Here is a 22251-nt window from a genome sequence, read left to right as displayed (position 1 = left end):
GATACTTGACTCTAGCCCACTGATCCGAGGGCCCGGATTACTTGCGGGACACTGTCTCTACTAGTACTTGGCAAGTAATATACCACGTATGATACACCCACTCACTCTCAAGATACTTGACTCTGGCCCACTGATCCGAGGGCCTGGATTACCTGCGGGACACTGTCTCTACTGGTACTTGGCAAGTAATATACCACGTATGATACACCCACTCACTCTCAAGATACTTGACTCTGGCCCACTGATCCGAGGGCCTGGATTACCTGCGGGACACTGTCTCTACTGGTACTTGGCAAGTAATATACCACGTATGATACACCCACTCACTCTCAAGATACTTGACTCTGGCCCACTGATCCGAGGGCCTGGATTACTTGCGGGACACTGTCTCTACTGGTACTTGGCAAGTAATATACCACGTATGATACACCCACTCACTCTCAAGATACTTGACTCTGGCCCACTGATCCGAGGGCCTGGATTACCTGCGGGACACTGTCTCTACTGGTACTTGGCAAGTAATATACCACGTATGATACACCCACTCACTCTCAAGATACTTGACTTTGGCCCACTGATCCTAGGGCCAGGGTTTACCTGCGGGACATTGTCTCTACTGGTACTTGGCAGATAATGTACCACACATGACACACCCAGTCACTCTTAAGACGACGGACTTTGGATCACTGATCCGAGGGCCTGGATTACTTGCGGGACAATGATTCAGCTGGTATACATCGTATACTCGTATTACGCTTTCCTTTCTGATGGCGAACCTAAATGAAATTTTCAAAATTAATTCTGGGTGATTTTCTGAAAAGTATTTTGAAGTAGTAAACGTCAATACCGCACTGCTGTTATATAGAAAGCCTTTGATTGCATGAAATTAAAAGGTATTCATGATTATCCTGGTTACATTATCCATCCATCCGTAAAGCCATTGTTTTGTACACTAATCATTGCAGTAATACCAATATCATTAGTGATAATAACGTATGATTATTTTTACTAGGTAGGTCAGACTTCAGAAAAGTCCGTCTATGTACTGTTCAAGCAGCAGATAAGGCCAAGAAGTATCTTACTTTCAGATTTGTTTTCAAACAATTCTGTTCATTTTTTACTATGTGCATCAGAAAGGAATACTAGTATATTTATCATTTTGCAAACAACGTAAAATGTGCTTATCAGTGCTCAAATATATTTTTTTCGTGTAATGGATTTTTCATTTTAAATCATTAGTAATTCAAACTCTACAATGATTGTCTTAATGTATATAATTTATTTCATGAATTGCTTTCAAAGATATTGATTAGTTATTGTTATTGTAGCTCGGACCAAATTCGTTCAGCAGAGCTTCTTTTATTTTCTAACGTGTGGGGTACAATAAAACTAGCAAGACGATCTGGATGACCATCCCGATCTATATGTTTTCATAAGACATCGTCGGAAATGTTGTCCTGTTATTAGTGCAGGGCTTTATTCAGTGTTGAATGCCTGGAACCCCAAGAAAGAACAGCCGGGTCTGCATGACTTTATACATATTTCAGTAGCTGTCTCTTCTGTTAGGGGCGTCCCAATTTCCTCGTATCAGTATTTTTGTTTTATAAGTCGTCATAGCCTTGAAAATCAAATACAATGTTACTGATGCTTAAAGTAAAGTTTTCTAGGACTCATCATGGGCACATGTTATATTAAAGGCATACATGAATATTAAATTTAAATCATTTATATCAAGTTCACTGAAATGCTCTTTAGAGTTCAAGCTTGATAGGCAAACAATATTTTCGATCTAATGACAGTCTTGAACATTCATCCTATAACCCACAATAATTTCAATTCTTCCAAATGATCCATTTGACCATAATGTTGGTGTAATGTTTATTAATGTTAGCCACCAAGGATATAGCATTTTGAGCCCATAGTTCACAATATGTGCATCAGTGACGTAAGTCCTATATCTTTCACAGATAATGTAATCTTTAGACGTTTCGTCGATTTTCCTTATTGCAGAGTTTCTTTGTTTAAAAAACTTACGAAAACTATCCCTTCCAACACAGGCACAAGAAGATAGATATCATCTGAGATCTAAATTGAGGAGGCATTCATTGATTTGAAGGCAAATTTTGTTAGTTTTATTTTTATTCTGAAGGGCCACTTTCTTGAAACACTAAAACATGTTGGAATATCTAGAAGCACCAAAGATCTCCATCAGTATATTTTTAAACACTACTTTAATATGGAACAACCATCTAAGTGATTTAATTAAGTAGACTATACCGTGAAATTACTAAGAAAAAGTTTAATTTTATTTTAATCTGTTAGAAATTGCAAACCTATCATGTTTCTAACAACCTACTATTCAAATTTATTTATACCTGATTTCAGAACTCTCCTTTCAAACTTCTGTGTATTAACTAAATACAAGAAAGTGATCTAACTTATTCTATTATCCATCTCTCTACTCGTAAATGGGTTTTATTCAAAAATGCATAACTCAGAAAGGACTAAAGAATGAAATAAGCAACAGAAACTGTGCTTCAACATTCATTTTTACAAGGTCACGTTCGAGGATGGTGCAATTTCATTACTGGGTTTGTCCCATATCCTATTCTCAGCAAAGCCAGTTAAGCGACCTATTATGTGGCCTTACCTTGTTTAAATATAGGATCTTCGGAAATTATGCGATCAAACTTCACCAGGTTACTTGTTAGATCACCCCATGTTCCACGATGAGATGTCTCTTCTTCTATTCTTAGCAAAGCGACACAATATCTGGTCTTGCCTTCTTTATGTAGGATATAAAGAAATTACACAATCAAACGTCACCAGATGATTTGTTAGGTCCCTCCATGTTACTCTATCGGATTGTCTCTTATTCTATCGTTAGCGAAGCCTGTTACTTGACACGTGGTCGGCTTGAGTTGCTCCTGCCTTGTATTTCCTAAAGAATTTTGTTACATCTTGTTTTATCTTCAATATATAACTAGACACAAGCAACTTTAATAAAAAGCCACTAAAGTTTTGAAAATAATCTACGCTTTTGCAAATATAACTTAAGTCACAAATCACACGAAAAGCAGCATGTTAGATCGCTCTGGAGCCATCATCTTCCTAGCATCGTTCATGGGCGGTGCATTATTATTTACCGCGACTCGTAGACAAGAGGTGGGCCACGGTGTCGTAAGTAACGCCCACTCCCATTGCAATATATGGACAACTACAGGATTATACCAACTAAGCGTTAAAGCCTCTCAGGCAAAGTGGATTATCAGTGTAAAACTGGTTTACTCCTTCGGGAAGGAAGTATAAATCCGAATGGCACTAATCAGACGTCAAGTTCCCCAGAAGTGATGGCGCGTTTATTCTCATTACCATGCAATAAAGGCGAGGTACCCGCGACGCCTCCTCCTGAACCATCCTCTTTACTGCGCCTTCACGTTCCCCCGCTGACCCAGTGGCCTCTCTGCTCTCTTCCAGTGACCTCTCTGCTCTCTTCCAGTGCCCTCTGTGCTCTCTTCCAGTGGCCTTTCTGCTCTCTTCCAGTGGTCTCTCTGCTCTCTTCCTGTGGCCTCTCTGCTCTCTTCCAGTGGCCTCTCTGCTCTCTTCCAGTGGCCTCTCTGCTCTCTTCCAGTGGCCTCTCTGCTCTCTTCCAGTGACCTCTCTGCTCTCTTCCAGTGGCCTCTCTGCTCTCTTCCAGTGACCTCTCTGCTCTCTTCCAGTGGCCTCTCTGCTCTCTTCCAGTGGCCTCTCTGCTCTCTTCCAGTGGCCTCCCTGCTCTCTTCCAGTGGCCTCTCTGCTCTCTTCCACCACTCTGCGCCGTTACAGTGCAGTAGCGTGAGTGTTGGTGATTGCGATTGTATTATCTCCTCTCAGTAAGAAAAGTTATCAGCAAATCGTATCAGTGATTGATAAGTTTAACAATCAACTCTTTCCTGTACTGATGAATAGTACATACCGTGTTTCTTATTTTTTATTCAGTTTATTTATTCAATGTTTATTTAAAACTGCCTACTAACTGTCGTCATATTTTTAATAAGACCACTAAGAATACGCTAGAACAGACCCCCTCATCATAATAGACCGATGTTGGCCGTTGCGTTTTAATCCCCCCTCTACGCTCCGCGCCAAACATTGTTGCCAGTTTGATGTGTATGAAAAACTACTGATCCGTCTCAACACCAGGGAACAGCTGATGGTTAGCAGCGATGTTGTAACACCGCCTTACATGTTATCCGGCTATTTTGTTGCGGGCTGTTGCAGTTAAAAAAGTAATTTCTATTTGTCTGTCTGTCTTTACGACTTCTCAAGAACGAACTGACCAATAGACTTGGGATTTTTATCGTCTATGTAATTTCATGGAAATTGCTTAACTTTAGCAAACATTGTATACTGGTCTTATAGGTAACCTTTCCGTCAACGGGATAATCGAAAAATAAATAAATGTTTAAGCTAATTGAGTATAATCAAGATTTTTCGAAAAGATGTATTGTTTTCTTATTTTGCTTAAAATATTCTACACACAAGAAAGAGTTAAGATGATGCATGTCCACCATGGAATTTGACTGAACGTCATTGAAGCCTATCAATCAGAAAGATGGCACAATTTCTCTTTAGAAAATTTCTGAGCGAGATGTAAAGATTTGTACGATTGTCTTTCTGTCCGCACGGCATCTCAGGAATAAATTCTGCATGCAACCTTAGAGAAGCATGTAATGCGACACGTGATGTGGTATTTACTTTCTATTTTTGTACTTTAAGCAACATTTCATAAGGAGGAAATAAAACTTTTGAAAATCTAAATGATAGTATATCTATCGGCTCTAGCTGCAGATTCTGGGTTTTATTCAGTGATTACATAAAATAAACAGAACACATGGTAAAGAAAAAGGAGTTGGATTGGACGTACATACAGAGAACCTAATTATATCCTGGTGAAGGCAGCACTAGATTGGATACCGCAAGGAGAAAGAAGGAAAAGGAGACTGAGTGCAAATTGAGGTGTTGAAAGAGAAACAAGACAAATGGGAAGAAAAATAGAAGAGATTTGCTATCGATATAGACTAATGGAAGGCAATTGTTGGAGCTCAATACTCCAGTGGGAGGTAATGAAAGTAAATCAGATAAGTCACTCTCAACTACTACTATTTCTTTACGACCTTTCATAGTATAACATTTCATGTTATTCTTGTTCAATATGACAGTTTTAATCACGGTATCCATATTGCAGGTGCACCTGGACAAGTAGATGCAGATAAGAGTTATTGATTGCAGCCACGACACTGTCGGCAGCCTTATCAAGAGTCAACATTGTTATCTCTAAGTGTTAGAGGCAGGCGATAACAGCTGGTGTACATGCGGTCTTTGACTCGCTTAGCTTATAATACGAAAACCAGTCGAGTGTGAATTGTAACTATACGGAGAAATAAAGACTAAAAGAAGTGTGAATCGTATCGTTTATTGCTAGGACAAGGAATTGCCACGTGTCGTGAAGCTTTGACACTATCCAATGGACTTCGGACACTTACATGGCTTGACTCACACGAGGAGTATATAGGATATAACAAAAGTTCTTAGTCAAACCATAGGCATACTCTTGGCCAAGTTCCTTATTTTAATAACATGATTAGATTTACTTAAATATTAATATATTAGAACAAATATATTCATTAATATGAATAAGATAAAGATGGGGGTAACTAAGGGACTTTAATAAGCGGCCTACACTCGGTATTCGGTTGTCTTTATCGAATGCTTCGATGTTTTAACTTGAAAGAATAATTCGATATTAGAATTTGTTTAACTTAGCATATGATTTCAACTTATTAGCTATAGTAATTTTAATGTAAACAGCAAACAGCAAAAAGTAACTAATATTTGGGACTTTGAATATTGCGATGAATATGAGGGAAATATTCTTCTCACAAGTGACGAGATTTGTTTAAGTGGCTTCAACATGTGGGTTGGGCTCCTGGTAACCAACCCATGGGGAGAATCATTTCCTCCATTTCACAAAAGCGGTTACTCATTGATATCAAGCTGGGCAAGTTATAAATATTTCTTTGATATCTAAGGCTAGGCCACAGATGGTTTTGATGTTTTGTAACATTAATGTTAAATTTATGTTTTTAAAATTGTAATGTACGATATTCTTCTTGTTACGGTAATTTATTATAGTGTACCATTTTTACTCTTATGGAGTACACTTTTTACACATCACAGTTAGATGATGTATCAAATTGTTCGATAAAACCAACCGAATAACGATAGTAGGCTGCTTATTAAAGTCTTCCCAAAGACGGAAAGGGTTGTTTTAATATGAATGTTAAGTTTAACTCCAGTTCATATCCCTCTTAATGCAGCGTTTGGAATCTGATGCTGTTACAGACTTGACTCCTGGAATCTGAAGAGATTGAAAAATACGATGAAGAAGCACAAAACGAACAATTGACACAGTTTTGACATCAAATACAACTAGATTACAAAATATAAAGTACTAGTGTAATCCAGGTGAATTGGCACTCTATTTATATTCCGTTTTTATGAAGATGTTTATTACTACAGTTCTTAAAATTTAAATAAAAATACGGAAAAAGCATTATTTTAGTAGTATTTTATTGATCAATATAGTTATCTGCTTTACTCTCCATATTGCTCCAGGATGGCTTAAAAACGTCATCTTTGTAACAGAGTTGCAACTGTTCAGCTGTTAACCAGAGTTTCAAATGTGAATAAAAAAACATCTTTTCCAAGTTTAATCCTTTCAAGATAACCGTTTATAATAGGTTGTTTTGCGAGGCAGAAGTTGTGTTGTTTTTCGAACGGTAGACTAGGAAATAATGGTTCTTTCAGGCATCATTAGTGTTCATTCCTCTGTTTCTCATTAAGCCACTGTAAAAGTGCCACATCACAGCGTCAATATAGCCAACCAATGTGCATACATTCACAGCTTTGTTTATTAAGTGGATATTATAATGGTTTACATTTGTAACTGGCGCAATCCGTAGTGAAAGTTCGATAGTATCCGTAACTTTGTATTTACTATGTGTATTTCACTACCGATCAAGCAATGTGTAATTAATATTCTCTACAAATTAATGCAAAATATTTGTTAGACTCTTTGACAAACTTTAGCTGAAAAGTGTCAACAGCATTAGTTCAGTGAATTTTAGCAGTACTAGTTTCAATATTCAGTGACATTTTTCCCATTTTTATTTTTATAAGAACCTTCCTCGAACTTTAACGAACATAAAAAAAATAGTTAGTCCCATTGGTCCAGCCGTTTTCAAAATTTTCGCTTAGCAACACATTTAGGAATTCATTTTTATTAAATAAGATATGTTATTAAAGAATGTCCTTAACAGAATTACTCTACTTGCTAAGATAAGTAATTTGAATAGCAGGATGCAATGGGAGGTCGTAAGGTCGTTAATGATTATTTGGCCGGTGCTCTTAAAACTATCAACAAGCACAGATTTCTTAGGTATTTACCAAAAATAGTCTACCCCCTATAAACGTTGTTTATCGGAAATTGTACTGTGATAAATAAATTCAGCAGCAGGAATGGTTGGTGGAACGGAACTTGAAGGACCTTCGCACGTATCACTTTCACGCCAATCGCAACAATGACCAATTATTTCTGAAGTTGCATAACAAGACAGCTGATCTGATAACGGCTTTACAAATCAGCTTGTGTCTACTTGACGTATGACCAATGTCAGTCAGACGTCAGTCAATGATTGGGAAACTTGCAACTACTGTATCTATATGATACCACCAAGCTGCTAAGTTCGATAAGTGACTTCATTTAGTTCTATTACATTTACATGTAAGTAGGTTAAGATATGTTGGTAATTGATAGCAAAATTAACATTTTTACCGCGGAATCACTGGACATCAGATATAAATTATAAAAATAGGTTTAGAGAGTGCTCGGGCTATGGTAATATTAATATTTATAAGGTAATATACAAGAACTAGCACGACGGTCTATAAATGTAATTTTATTAAGGACCTAACAAGGACTTCTTAAAATCATGTCGTTGTCTGCTTCTCCATCTGATAACACCTAATAGAAAGGTCCTAGAAACTTGAAACTTGGTATATAGATTCCTCTTGATCCAAGTAAAAGGAACCTTAGTCCAAGTAAGAGGAACCTTGGTCCAATTAAGAAAAACCTTGGTCCCAGTAAGAGGAATCTTGGTCCAAGTAAGAGGAACCTTGGTCTAAGTAAGAGGAATCTTGGTCCAAGTAAAAGGAACACTATTGATTTTGAGGTAAAAACTCCCAAACAAATGATAATTCAATTCTAACATATTTACATTACCATGATGCCAATGAGAAAATCCCAGAATAAATCAGTTTTTCAACAAACTAGTACAATTATTTGACATTTTGTGATGTGACATAGTAACGCATGTGATACAGTCACTTTTTTTGGAAAGGTTAGTAAGGCTAAGGTTAGTGTATTGTTTATTTTATAATGACACTGTAAATCCAAAACAATATATAATGTATCATATGATACTCTTTCCTCTTCCTCTTTTTAAAATTATTATTTTCTTTTTATCTTTACAGGATAACAGAGCAGAAATAGAGAGCAAATAATTATATCTACAAACAATTATTTCTGTTACTTTAATAAAGGTAATTTTCGTTACATTTTTAAAACTAAATATAGTGACAGTGATATAAGCGGTAAGATTTACGTCAGTTACAAGCTATACAAAATCTACCTAAGTTTACCCGAACAACCGATCAGTTTGCACCTGCTTTGTTTATCTGAAGTGTTCAGTTTACAGTTACGAACGGCTGAGTTGAAAATGTTAAAGTTTATTCTCAGAAGTGCTAGTCACACTGAGTCATCTGCCACGTTATGTGCGATGCTATTTACAGACTGTTTGAGTGAATGCAAACTCAACGAGCGCACCTAACCTAATCATTAGCAAATCATAACCAGTATCTGGAGAATCAATAATCTATTTGTCTACTAGTTTTTTAAGGTCAGGTTACCTTTCTTGGTTCTTCTTTTTCTTTTTGGTTACGGCCATGGGTGTGTATAATGGGGGGGGGCTCAGGGGGCTTAAAACCCACCCCCCAGAAACTTTTTAAAACATATATTACAGTTGCACCAGGTAGTTTGTTTTAAACTAGGACACATTTATAAGGTCTTAAAGCTCAACAGTTCCCCGGAATAATATTCCCGAGCACCTTACTTTGGGGGGTATTTTACACTTTCAAAACCACCCCAAGGAGTGTTAGACCCTCTGAAATAATTTTTTATGTACGCCACTGATTATAGCCGATAGTTTTGCGGTAATCTTAACAGACACGAAACTGTTAGGTTATGGAAGGATTGTTAATACACTATTAACAAATAGTGACCGCAATTGAAACCCAGGTAGTTTTACACTAACAATCACGCAGTCTCCACATACCCAACTACAGGGGATTAGGATCGGCCGCATTTCAGCTCTATTAGTTACCTGGTACAACCACCTCCCCCTGAAATACAGATTTTGTTATTCGTAATTTAATCCTAAAGTGTTTACTATGTACTGTATATAGAATTTAAACACCATAACGAGATGCCCCAAACCTTTGTGCTCGTGAAAGTGGGGGGGGGGGGGGTGGCTGCGTGAGAGGCGACTACTCAGCCGCAATCCCAAATTGTTAATACTATAGTTGTAAGTCATTCAAGCTGGAACACCTGGCTGCTGGATCAGATATCGCCTGGAGATATTGGCGCAATATCACTCTTGTCATGTCAAAGCTAATACTCGTATTAGCTGATAACTAAGCACGCCGTTACCCGCAATCAAACTTGTCATGTTGGAACCACTGTTGATAAGAACTTTCTCACGATGTAATCGCAGACGGTGCTGCTGGTTCAGATAGCGCTCGGAGATATTGGCGCTACATCACTCCTGTCGTGTCTAAGCTAATATTAGTATTAGCTTATAACCATACAGACCGCTACCCCTTAATCTGGCTTTTCACGTTCGGAACCACTGTTGACAAGAACTTTCTTACGTCGTGACTTTCGGAACCACTGTTGACAAGAACTTCTTTATGACGTGATATTCGGCACCACTGTTGACAAGAACTTTCTTACGACGTGACTTTCGGAACCACTGTTGACAAGAACTTCTTTATGACGTGATATTCGGCACCACTGTTGACAAGAACTTTCTTACGACGTGACTTTCGGAACCACTGTTGACAAGAACTTCTTTATGACGTGATATTTCGGCACCACTGTTGACAAGAACTTTTTTACGACGTGACATTCGGACCCACAGTTGGCAAGAAATTTCTTACGATGGTCTAGCAAAGGCGATCCAATAAATAGGTGGGTTTCTCTTAAGAAAAAAATCATAATAAGTGAAAATTTAATCTAAAAATAGAATGTGTGAAACTGAATATTCAATTTAAAACAATATATTTTTGAATAATAACTTAAATTACAATTTGTTTTATTTATGGCTTGGTGTTTTATTGACCTAGGCTTTTGAAAATTCCTCAAAATACATTTTATTGGCCTAGTATTTTGAAAATTCAAAACGTTCAACACTACAACAGTTTTATAAACTATTATATCACAATTTGTCGATTACAACACGGAGGTGAACTAAGTACTGTAGTATTACTTCATTGCCGTGGTTTAAGAATTTTCCATTGAAACTTTCAATTGTAATGATGATTGAAATGGAAGATGCCCAAGTACTATACCATTCTGCACTGAATGTTCAGTGAATCGGCCGCCCACGCATGTTGATGACAGTGACGCACAGCTGTTGTGACAATTACTTGTTAACCTCTGACAGAATCCCAAGCTTGTTAGTGTTTCCGGTCTATTAAGTAATGTCCTCGGCTTGTAGCTACAAGACTACAGATGGATACTAGCAGGCAGAACAAGACCATACTAGATATGTAACAGTCCAATGGCTCATTAAGTGTTATTGCCTCAACTTTAACTTCTGTACGCCAAAATACTTGTATATTACCGTTTTTTACACATTCCAATTCCGTAATCAATTAAATTACTACAAAATGGAGCAATTCACTTTTAAAATCGTAAAGATTATTGTATTTTATATGTTTTTATTTTAAATGTCTATATAATTGCCTTTTAACAGTGCAGTAAAAGTTTAGACACCTTATATGGAATAGATACTTAGACAAACTTAATGTTAAAGACTGGTTTTCTAAATTATTTTTAAAGTAGATACCAATGTACCCTCGCGTTTCTCTACTTCGCATACCAGGGCATACAACTGATATATAACATGACAAGTCATTCGTCGTAATTGAGATGCCTTGATGAACGAACCATATGTGATTTGTGGTGGCACTGATAAAACAAAACCTGAATCGAATTATCAAGAGAAGATCAAGGCAGGTCTCTGGTCGCGGTTGCGTAGATAATAGTGAATACATAGTTAATTGAGTGTTATGAGCAATTATGAAATTTTGTAAGTCATCATAATGGTTATTACAGAGAAATTTTGCTATTATTACTGTGTATTTCATTTTATAAATCGGTTTAAAAATATTGCAAAATAAAGAAAATTCTCTAAGGTTCAGCTACTGCGCGTCCACTTAATTCAGTATTTAATGATGCCAATTGTATATCAAAGCACTTTTTCCCATTATTCTCATTCCGTTTCTCTTAAATGTTGTCTTCTTACAGCATACTCCATTGCGTTCACGACAATCTCACAAATAAAAGGAAAAACAAAATGAACGAGTCAATCGAGAGAATGGTCAATCTGAAAGCCAGCCAATATTCAAAGAATCGAGAATGGAATTCCTCCCGAGGTAATTAATAGCAGCAGGCCTCTTTCAAGACGTGTCCATGAGTGCAAGGCCACAACACCCATAATCTTCACTCCTTCCAAACTGTAATTGCTTGCTGACATTCTTGGTGGAACGAATGTGCCAAGTCCCTTTGTTGCCATCACGTTGAGGCCTCGTCGCTAAACCGATGATCGATTATTGCACTACCCAGCCTTGGACCAGCCTTGCTCTAACGAGAGGACATAACGGGCTCAGGAGCAGCAATGGCAAGGTGACAGCTTGACCCCGGTGGTTGGTTCATGACTGCCAGTCAGCCCCGAGATTCCAATTTGAGTCACCGATATACGTGTATACTACAGCACTGGCAGTATAGGTTTTACTTAGGGATTAGTGATTTCGAAGACCTCATCTCGGCTTACCGAGATAACCGGCTAATTTATATTTCCACTCTAGTTCATTATCATTTCAGAATTCATAGCAGTTGCGATTTAGGCAACACTCTGATTCGACGAAAACCACAAATTGCAAAATATCGAACAGGAACGTCTACATAATTGAATTCTGACACGTATTCAAGAACGTATTCAAGAACCTTCTTCCTTATGCTATGTTTAATTGACGTTATTAACTTTAGTTTTAGATTATGTATATCAGCAACAAAATTTGTAGCCCAAACTAATTGAAACAATAATAGCAATAAACGTAATTCGAGACCAAGCGTCATTATAAATCCATCTTACACCTTATAATATATAAAGTTCTGAAATAAGGGGTACCGAAAGGACCAGTCTTGGGTTCTGTAATTTTCTCCTATACTTGGATAAAACCAATTGCCTTTTTTCAACTTTTCAACTAGTAAACGCTACAATGGAAATACGTCACTAAAGTCTATGTGAGTTGCGCTTTACTACGTTCTTGACATACCCATTTATAAATGCTTGAGTTGGAATGTACGTGTGGATTAAATATCACCAAAGGTTTTCCCAAGTGGTCTTCTAAGAGTTTCAAAACTTTATACGATGCAGGTTTCGAAAATCATGGCCTTATATGTTTTCGTCTGTTCTACGGTATAATATTATGGAGTAATTATTTCATTGAAGAGACTACAAAAAAGCCCTTAGAAGGAACTTGAATTTAAAATTGAAATACTAGAATAGAAATGTATTCAGGGAGTTTCAGTTTTTATCACTCTCCTATGTTTACAAGTAAGACTACCATAAAATATAACCTATCAAAATGTGTGCTGATGTGGGCTAGATATATTCATAGCTGCAATACGAGGGTTGACCAACACTAGCTCAAATTTTACGAGGAACTCCGAAATAGGTATAAGGTGTTTTTACAGACTTTCTTACACTACCAACAAACCAAACAAATATATTTTGGTTTAAAACATAACTTAATAGCTACTTAATGACAAACTACGACTAATGTTTAGGCTGGTTGTGTTTATGGACTATGGAGCATTGATGAGTGATAATTTCGCAGAGTGCTCGAATCGATTTATAGAAACTAAAACTTTTTATCGATAAGTTGTGTTTAAATAGATTTTAATTCTAAAATGTTGATTGAAAATTAATTATTATATTATTCCTATAGAAATACCGTACTAAAAGAGTATTTTAAAATAAAATGCGCTAAATCAATTTTGCGTTGTTAAAATTACAACTAAAACTTGAACGCACCATAGTTTCAACAACTGACGACTGATTTCTGGTTCAACTTTAAAAATAATCAATTTTGTTTGAATAAGATAAAAAAGGAAATATAAATAAGGCTAAGCATTTCACCAAACATTAAATGTTTTCGATTTGTTTCAGTTGCGTACGATTATTGTCATCTTTTTATGTTTTGAATTTTTGTATTTTTGTCCTTATGCGTTTTTCAGCTTATGTGTTTAAGAAACAACTCTCTGTTGTAATACCTGATTTGGCTCATTGTTTAAGCTTATGTTTAATATGTTATGATTTAAGAAAAGAGATTGCGACATTTCTCGAAACTTTGACGTTTTTCCTCCTGTATTATCACTTAATAGAAATTGTCGCAATCCCCTTATCATATTACAAACATTTAACTATCATTTACCAAACGGGAAAGCCTTTTCCTGTTGGAGGAATCCCGATATGATAGAGAATTATGTCAATTTTAGTATTATTTAGAAAAGCTCTCCAATGACGGTTCTCGAATAAAATTACCCTTAGGTTTAATTATTTTGAAATCCTTATGAGAATTACCAGTTTTAAAATGGAAGACTTTTAGAAGTTAGAAAACTTCTTATATTAAGAATATTTATGTTAATTGTTTCCTTCCCTCTATTGACATTAAGTGAAGAACTTGCATGCTAATTATGTTTATGATTCATTTTCCTGTACACACCATGTTTAGGGTGGTAGTATTGTTCGGTCACCCCAGAGTGCTCGCTGCAGTAAGCAGCTGTCTTCCCCTCCCCCCTCCCACCACGTCACTCTCAGCTGTTTAAAAGGGACCAGGGGTTGGAGAGAGAGAGAGAGAGGGGGGGGGGAGTCTCTTTACGCTATTACCTTTCAGTACTAATGGCTATAATAACAATCGCTCCAGCGTAGCCGCGGTTCTCTCGTTATGCCGACCTCTATAAACGTCACACCCCCATCAATTAGGGTAATGTTGATACAGTTGCACTCGGTAGGGGGTGCGGTCGCAGAGTGGGGGGAACGATTGAATATCAGCGCCTCTGTTTTGTCATCCGGTGATAAAAGGGTCATCAAACACGCCTTTGTTCGAAATGGCCAACAGTGCGTGAAGAAGCAAATTAGAATCTCGGTCACCAAACAGGTGTTTCTTCTCGTCTCTAAACGTTTTGGCAAACTCTAATGACAATACAATACAATACTATACACGGATCTGTTCCCAATAAAAGTTGAGTAACGAATATCGTCCTGACTCACTGATAACTCATTGACGTTGACAAGTCGCTAGGAATGTGTGCGTTATATTTGACACTTGCGGTTTGCGAAGTAACTATCCTATTCCTCCTATCCGGCCACAACTTCCTGTGACACACCAATGCATTCTCACATTTGCATATTATCTTTAGTGACTCGTTTGTAACTGGAATCTGGACTTAGCAGCTTTCCAATCCGAGAGTACCGAGGGAGTGTTTCTATTGCACTTGAGAGCAGACAGGTTCCACTTTATCTAGATTTGGTTGTATCCCGGCCAATGATTTCTTCAAGGAGTAAAATGGACGATCGAAGATATACGAGTGGGGTAGTAAATCTATAACGTCGACCGATAGATTAAACATGATTTAGTAGTCGATTCCTGCAGGCAGCAGCAGCAGCAGCAGGTCCAAGTTCCGGTTGTCTGGAGCGGAGGCGCGGGATTCGGTTGGAACAAATTACCTTTACCGTTCTACACCCGAGGCCTAGAGAGTTTTGTTGATGAAATTTTCTGGATTGTGGCCCAAAGGTGCACTTTAAGGAACTACTAACCCGTCAAAAGTTGACTTTAAATCGCTTATCTCAAGTATATCCCGAAATAGCTTTCTGTCATCCGATTTGATATTACTACGCTACTAAAACATTTTCAAGAATTTTAACAAAGAGAAAACAAGTATTTTATGCCCTGTGTTACGATGTTAAACAAGTGAGAGACGCCAAAACATTTATTTAGTGGCATCGCAAATTCTCTTCCGTCACAATCTTTGATTTTTCATGGTTGTTCTTCATTTTATTTTAAAGGGCATTTTCAACTTAAAGATATTCGAAACCATTTGAATACACAAATGGAATATCATTTGTAAGGTGAATGCCAATAGTGATCTAAATAAAATCAACTGATTTAAAAAAAATATCAATTAACAGCTTGAACACCACGAATTTTAAGGCTTGTAAATTTCTATCAATGTTATATGAAGGTTTTTGATAACCTATTCGTGCTACTTCTACCTTGTCTATTTAGTTAACTCCTAATGTAGCCATTTTTAACCATGGGAAACCAGTCTTTCTTTCATGGAAACGAGAGAGTCCATGCTGAAAAATGAAAATGCGTGGTGTTAGGCAGAGAAAGGTAAGGCAAAGAATATTGTATTGTATTTCTCATTGCGGTAAATGCTTATGGATGTTCACAAGGCCTGTTATTACAAGAACTGCGGCGAGTAACTTCACTGAATGAAAAGAGGGAACAACTTCAGATGACAACATTAAAAATGCAGTTTTTGTCTAATTGCCTGCCACCCCAAATTGATCTACGGTGCAGTTTCCATTTTCTGAAGACGTCAGAATCGAGTCCTGAATGTACTAATCGTATCAGAGGTTTTTGAAATGCTGTGTTATAATCGAGAAATTCTAATTCCGTCTAGGAATGCATGAATAGTCAGAAATTGTAGAATTCGAGATACACTATATGTAGATATAAATGTAGTAACATTGTTCTTTCATGACCATGCATGTCTTAAATTGTCTTAAATCAGCATGCATGATTAGTTAAACACAAGATAAGAGTAAAAAATAAGTATTAAGTCGCGTAACAGACTTCGCTGAGATTCTATGCAAAATTTTAAGTCTAGAGCTCATTTTATTATTGACAGATAGAACGACAGACAATCATACGATGTAGAAGTTTTTACATTCCCGGCAAACAAAATAGAAATTGATACAGCCTTCTGAGTGACAGGTTTCAAAGACGCCTAGCCAAATTCCATGGTTGGAAAAGCAACGTCATATATCTCATTATTGTCTATCTAGAAATTATGTTTAAAAAAAATTTCAAGTCTACAGATGAAATAATTCTCGAAATATCTTCCTGCACGACATATTCGAAATTTTATTCATTAAATTGGGTTTCTTATCAGTATTAAAGAAAGTACTTTCTTACGTCCAGTCTCAATGAAACAATCTGCGAAACGTAACGGTCCGGAAGAGAAAAGTACGGGCCTCGAAAGGTCGCAAGTACTCGTATGTTGCCCCTATAAATCGTGAGTTAATGAAAAGCAGAGTGAGCTCTCTGCCGGGCTTATTACACGTACTGCTGAGTGATTACACGTGTAACTGGCGTACAGGGGTGTAAGTGTAAGCAGTTCAGGCTAGACCGGTTCTCTGGAATGTCGTCTCCGTAAACAACTAGCGGGGAAAATGTAGCTTACACTTTTACAGTGGCGGACTCCCAACTATGGTCATCACATCCTCCGTCCATCCAGGTTAGGTTGGGTAATAAGGGCACGGTGTAGGATTTTAACATGTTTCCCGGACTTTCATTAATTGGACTACATTTTAACATTTCTAAGATGCATAAACACGACAACGGTCTCGCAGTTACGTTTTTGGGCCATTCAACAGAAATCTCACTACAACAGTTCATTCATTAAGAGTCAAGATTGCGCCAGATAAATAATGAAAAAACACAGTTTTGTGAATTATAGTGTTTGAAACACTAAAAAAATGTCACTCCATGTCAATACCACAAAAACTGAAATTATGTAAATTATATAAATTTCTGTAACATTTTATTCATGGACGAATGTCACACCAAAATTTAGCTATCAACTGGCATTAAATTGCCTTACGTAAAAAAGAGATTATTTCGACATGCTTTATTTAAACATCGACCGATAAAAAAAAAATCATCAACAACACTAACCAGAAAAATCATTAATTTAAATTAGTAGGCCTACAATTTGTTGTTTTAGTATCTTATATGTAGTTTTTGTAGATCAAATTCTGAATAATTTTATTATAAATATCGTGCGTTTTTATCTACCCTTCCATATAAACATTATACCTTATACATAATGCAGATATGGAAGGGTTGATTATATGAGAATTGTAAGTTAGCGCCATTTTACCTTCTGCTTAGGGCAACGTCTGAAATATGACATTGTCACAGACTCCACTCCCGGAATCTGGAGTCCACGTCAGTCTGAAGAGATCCACAAAATTCGGTGACGACGAAGACGTTCAAAACAAACTCTTTATATTTCAATTGAGCACCTGATGAGAAAATGAGAAGACCTTTTCATCTAGATTACACTGGATGGCTACTGGGCAAACCAAACAGAACTATTTGTTGATACAAGCATCTCTGATGTCGAACCGTTGACGCAAAGACTTGGTCCACTAAGGTTAAATGGAGCTAAACACAATATTCACATCATAACCTATAAATTAATTAATTCTTTACATTGTCTGCTTTATTTCCTTTGCTTCTTGTACATTCATGTCATCTTCAAAATCTATACCATTACGATTGGTTTCATCAGGTAGAACTGATCTAAATTTCCAAATGTACTGACACTAAATCTTAGATTAGGAGTTTTTTTAAGTAGTTCCGAGCATATTTGAACTGAAACAAGAAAGTTCTCAGTAAAGTGTGAAGAATATTAAAATTTAAGAACCAATGCTCTCCAGTTCTCTCGCCCAGTACGATCTTCGAAGCATATTTTACACTCCTGAATCTTCTGGGTTCTACCAGAGCTGAGATCTCTTCCGCTCAGGCTGTAGTTGCGGATGTTGCGGTCCACTGAGAGCGTCCTTGATGAGTACTCCCACAGCAGCAGCGATCATCCGACCACTTCTGGCAGTTCCATCACTTCCAAGGTCGACATCTGTCGTACTCATGGCGCCATCTCCATCTCGACATCTAGTCGTGACTACTCAGCACAAGTCTTTGACCCTTATTCGTTTTCACTATAACGAGTTGAGTGTATTAACTTACGTATCTCTTTGTGTGTCAACGTTCACCAAATATTTAGGTTAGATTTCCTAATAGCTTTATAATTTCTTAATGATATACAACAAATCAACTCTGATTATAGTCCAAGGCCGTTGAACATTAGGGAAAGCAATTATCTGGCAAAGCATAGGAGAGTATGATTCTAGTTTTATTACGTACTGTGGTTTTTACTTACAATTTTCATCAATATGTAAAACTGTTTTACAACACATATACTATATTGCAATTTTTAAAGAGGCCCATTCGTGTAATTTCACAAGCAAAAGTTTTCCATGAATGTTTCTGAAATAGTTGATGCTTCATATTTGTAGATTTAGAGACCAATTTCTTTGTAATCATGAGTAATATTATAGGCATACCAAATAAAAGTAATGTTTAAAATCATATCTCTTATTACGTCTGAAACTGTTTATTTACAGATTCACACAAGATACTTCTCTCCCAACTGTAGAAGTTTAGACTGTACTGGCGATAAATTGAAATTACCTATCGATAGTTCCAGATCTTTACAAAAATATCGCTCGGTGATTTTTCGATAACGATTCTAAGAGCAACTGCAATCTTCTGCAGTAGCAGCAAAATCAGGATCTTACATGATTCCACTTTGGAGTACACTAATAACATTAAGGTACTTGAATTTAAAATATTGTAGAGTTAATGAACATTGAAATCTTAATGAAATATTCAGGATGCATCCAATTTCGCCCCAAAGGCATTATTATTTGTCGTTTTAGTAAATATTACTTTGGTTCCTAGAGCCTGCAAGTTCTCGCAGTTTAGTGAGGGATTAAAACAAAGTTAAGTAAACTCTCTGAATAGAAGGAAAGTTGGTCCCCGGTGGTGCTAGGCACAGGGATGTCGGCGACAGGGGGACAGTTGGGGGACACCGATCGATAGATAAGCGATAAACGGTGACTGCCTGGAGTGTATCCCCCGCCGTAATGTCTGCTGTCTCACGCGTAACAATAGGAGGGCGCTACTATACACACAGTACACGTCACACGTCATACAACTCACCGGTCTCTGAGGTGAGGTGGCGCAATCTGACAGTGACACGAATACCTAACACTGCAAGTAGTGTGAAGTGGAGCTCACAACATAACAATGGATCATAACTAGGTCGATAATGATGGCAACAGTTCGGGAACAATGAACTTGATGGGCAGGGATTCTGAACTACCCGTTATCTCTCACTTCATAGAGACGAAAATGAAAGCATCTTTGTTGTGTACTGTTTTTATAATAATATTCTGCCTTTCATTACTTGTCTACTGGATGTACATACATATGGTACAACTTTAAGAAAAGAATTAAATCAATTTAGATCCACTGTTATTTGTTAGTTGTAAGGAAAAGTATGTTAATGGTTTATTCAAATACGTTTCTAAAATTTAATTCTTAATTGTTTTCCAAATTTTTATTTGAAAGAGTTATTGATGTAAGTTGTAATTTTGCAAAATATTGTCTACTACGACCTTTTTTATTGCTAGACTATCCTGTAACTTGTAGGCTAAAATTTTAAATATTTGAGGTTAGATGATTTGTTTCAGCTCCGTAGCCATGGATAATTTAATTTATTGTAGGTACGTTGCACGTTGATCGATACATGCTTTCAGTATGTAGTTTACAGAAAATCATACCTTGAAGGAATTTGAAGGGCACTATTTCATTGTTAATTATCGTTTCAAACGAGAACGAATCGAACTTTTGTACGGTGTAGTAGCATAACGCCTTAACTTATTAACATTTAAATTAAAACCGTTCTTATTGTATACGCTGTACGGGTGGTGCCGTAATTTTAGTTTATGTATTTAAAGCTGGATACTGAAGTCCAGGTATAAATTATTCTTCATGCTTAAGTTACACTAATTACTTTACTCCACTAAATGATTCACGGCATATAAAAAGAACTTGAAACTTGTTGCTACGAAGGGTAAAACACATATTGAAAAGTCAATTTCGCATGAAACTTAACGAATATTATGTATACACTGCAGACTACTGTGTGGAATAAAATCCCAGTAAACTGTTGTACCTGAACACGTGTGTCCGCATGGGCCGCTCTGGGCAATCCAGGGTCAGTAGGCACTCGCAGCATCACACACAGCTATCACAGACACATCACACCAAGTCACCACAACCAAACGTGGTACGGTCGCGGTACCTCACGTACAACTCACGGCAACCGACAAACGCTGCCGCCTACCAGCCAGCGCGCTCTCTCGCGGAGTAGAACGAGAGTCAGCCGAGCAGTTCCCTCCCCTCCACACTCCACCGTTCGACTCGGACTCACCACACGACCTGTAACGAACTCCGGCCAGGTAGGCTATCTGATCTGACTTTATGTAAATGTGTGCTAATTCGTGAGGGGCGACCTGCCCGCTGCTGCTGCCCGCCGCGCCGCTCGGTTGCTATGACTTCAAAACAAAAGCCGTAAAGACCCAGGGGGCGGAGTGGGTGGGTGGTGTCTGCGTCCCTCTTCTCCGTGTGTAATGAGTTATCCTGACCCCAACTGGTCACGTGGGAGACCTGAACCCTCGGGAAGGAGTTACGAAAATGAGAAGAAGCTACAAGTCGGTGTGGCAATTTGGTGACTTTCAAAGATTGTTGACTGACCTCATCCTGCCATAGTCAGTTATAATTAAGCTTGGAATGAATTTTCGTGAGTACGTGGGAAGGTAGACGTACTTGCAGTAAGTGACTTCACCAATTAACGTGCTTTCTTCTTCCTCTATGGGGCGGCCTACTCATTAACGTGCTTTTATGTATACCACTACTTTTGACCCTGATGTCAACCTTAGAAAGATGTTTACAAAACATAATGTTCCACTAAAACATTCTTCTAAAGCGTATATAAAGGAAAACGCTGGGGCAATTTGAACAAGCCTGTTAAATTTCTCAACCAATTCTAAACATGAAATTATTTTTTATCTAATTTTCATGTATTTAGACAAGCCATTCAACAACAATGACTGTATAGTCGGTACTCGTGTATTTTTCAACGTAATTTTAAATCAAACCTAGAATGTTCCTCAACTTTCCACGCTTTCTAGGTTATGTGCCCGCAATTTAAATAAATGGGTGGAATATTTGGTCAGAATCGTGAAAGTCCCCTATTTCGACTCCCCATTTAACTTTTAAGAAAATATTTATCGCACAATAATACCATTATTAGTGGTATCCTAATATCCAACTGATATGATCATGGATTCTTCGTACAAGTTAAGTTCCGTGTTTAATACTATGCATTTGTTACATATATTTACCAGTATGATTAGTGAAGGGATTGTTTGTTTATAGATTCGTGAATATGTAATGAATTGCCTTCCTAACAGAATAGATATAAGAATTAAATAATTTTTTATGCTTCAACAAATGTGATTTTGGATTTCAAATTCTGCCGTATTTCCAACTTTCCGTCTCAAAACCAGTAGTTCTCCTCCTTCCATGCTTTCTTTCTCGTGTAATCCAGCGTGCCACGTCCATCCCAGCAGGCGCGCAGTCATGTGTGTGTCTGAAGTGAACACGCTACAGGAAGATTTTAAGTCGTAAAGTTTGAAAATAACTCAGAATATATGGAATCTGCAAATCTTACAATAATAGTGGTGTATCCGTTATCAATAGTTAGTTGTCCAACTTCCCCCTAGGCCGCGCTCTAGAGTACCTACATTAGTTGCGGATTATGTGGAACTTTGAGTGTATCCAGTCAAATCAAAATATTTATTGTTCAAAGACATATACATGCAT

Source organism: Homalodisca vitripennis, chromosome 4, assembly GCF_021130785.1.
Source record: "Homalodisca vitripennis isolate AUS2020 chromosome 4, UT_GWSS_2.1, whole genome shotgun sequence".
NCBI classification, from domain to species: domain Eukaryota; kingdom Metazoa; phylum Arthropoda; class Insecta; order Hemiptera; family Cicadellidae; genus Homalodisca; species Homalodisca vitripennis.
This window is presented reverse-complemented; position numbering follows the sequence as displayed.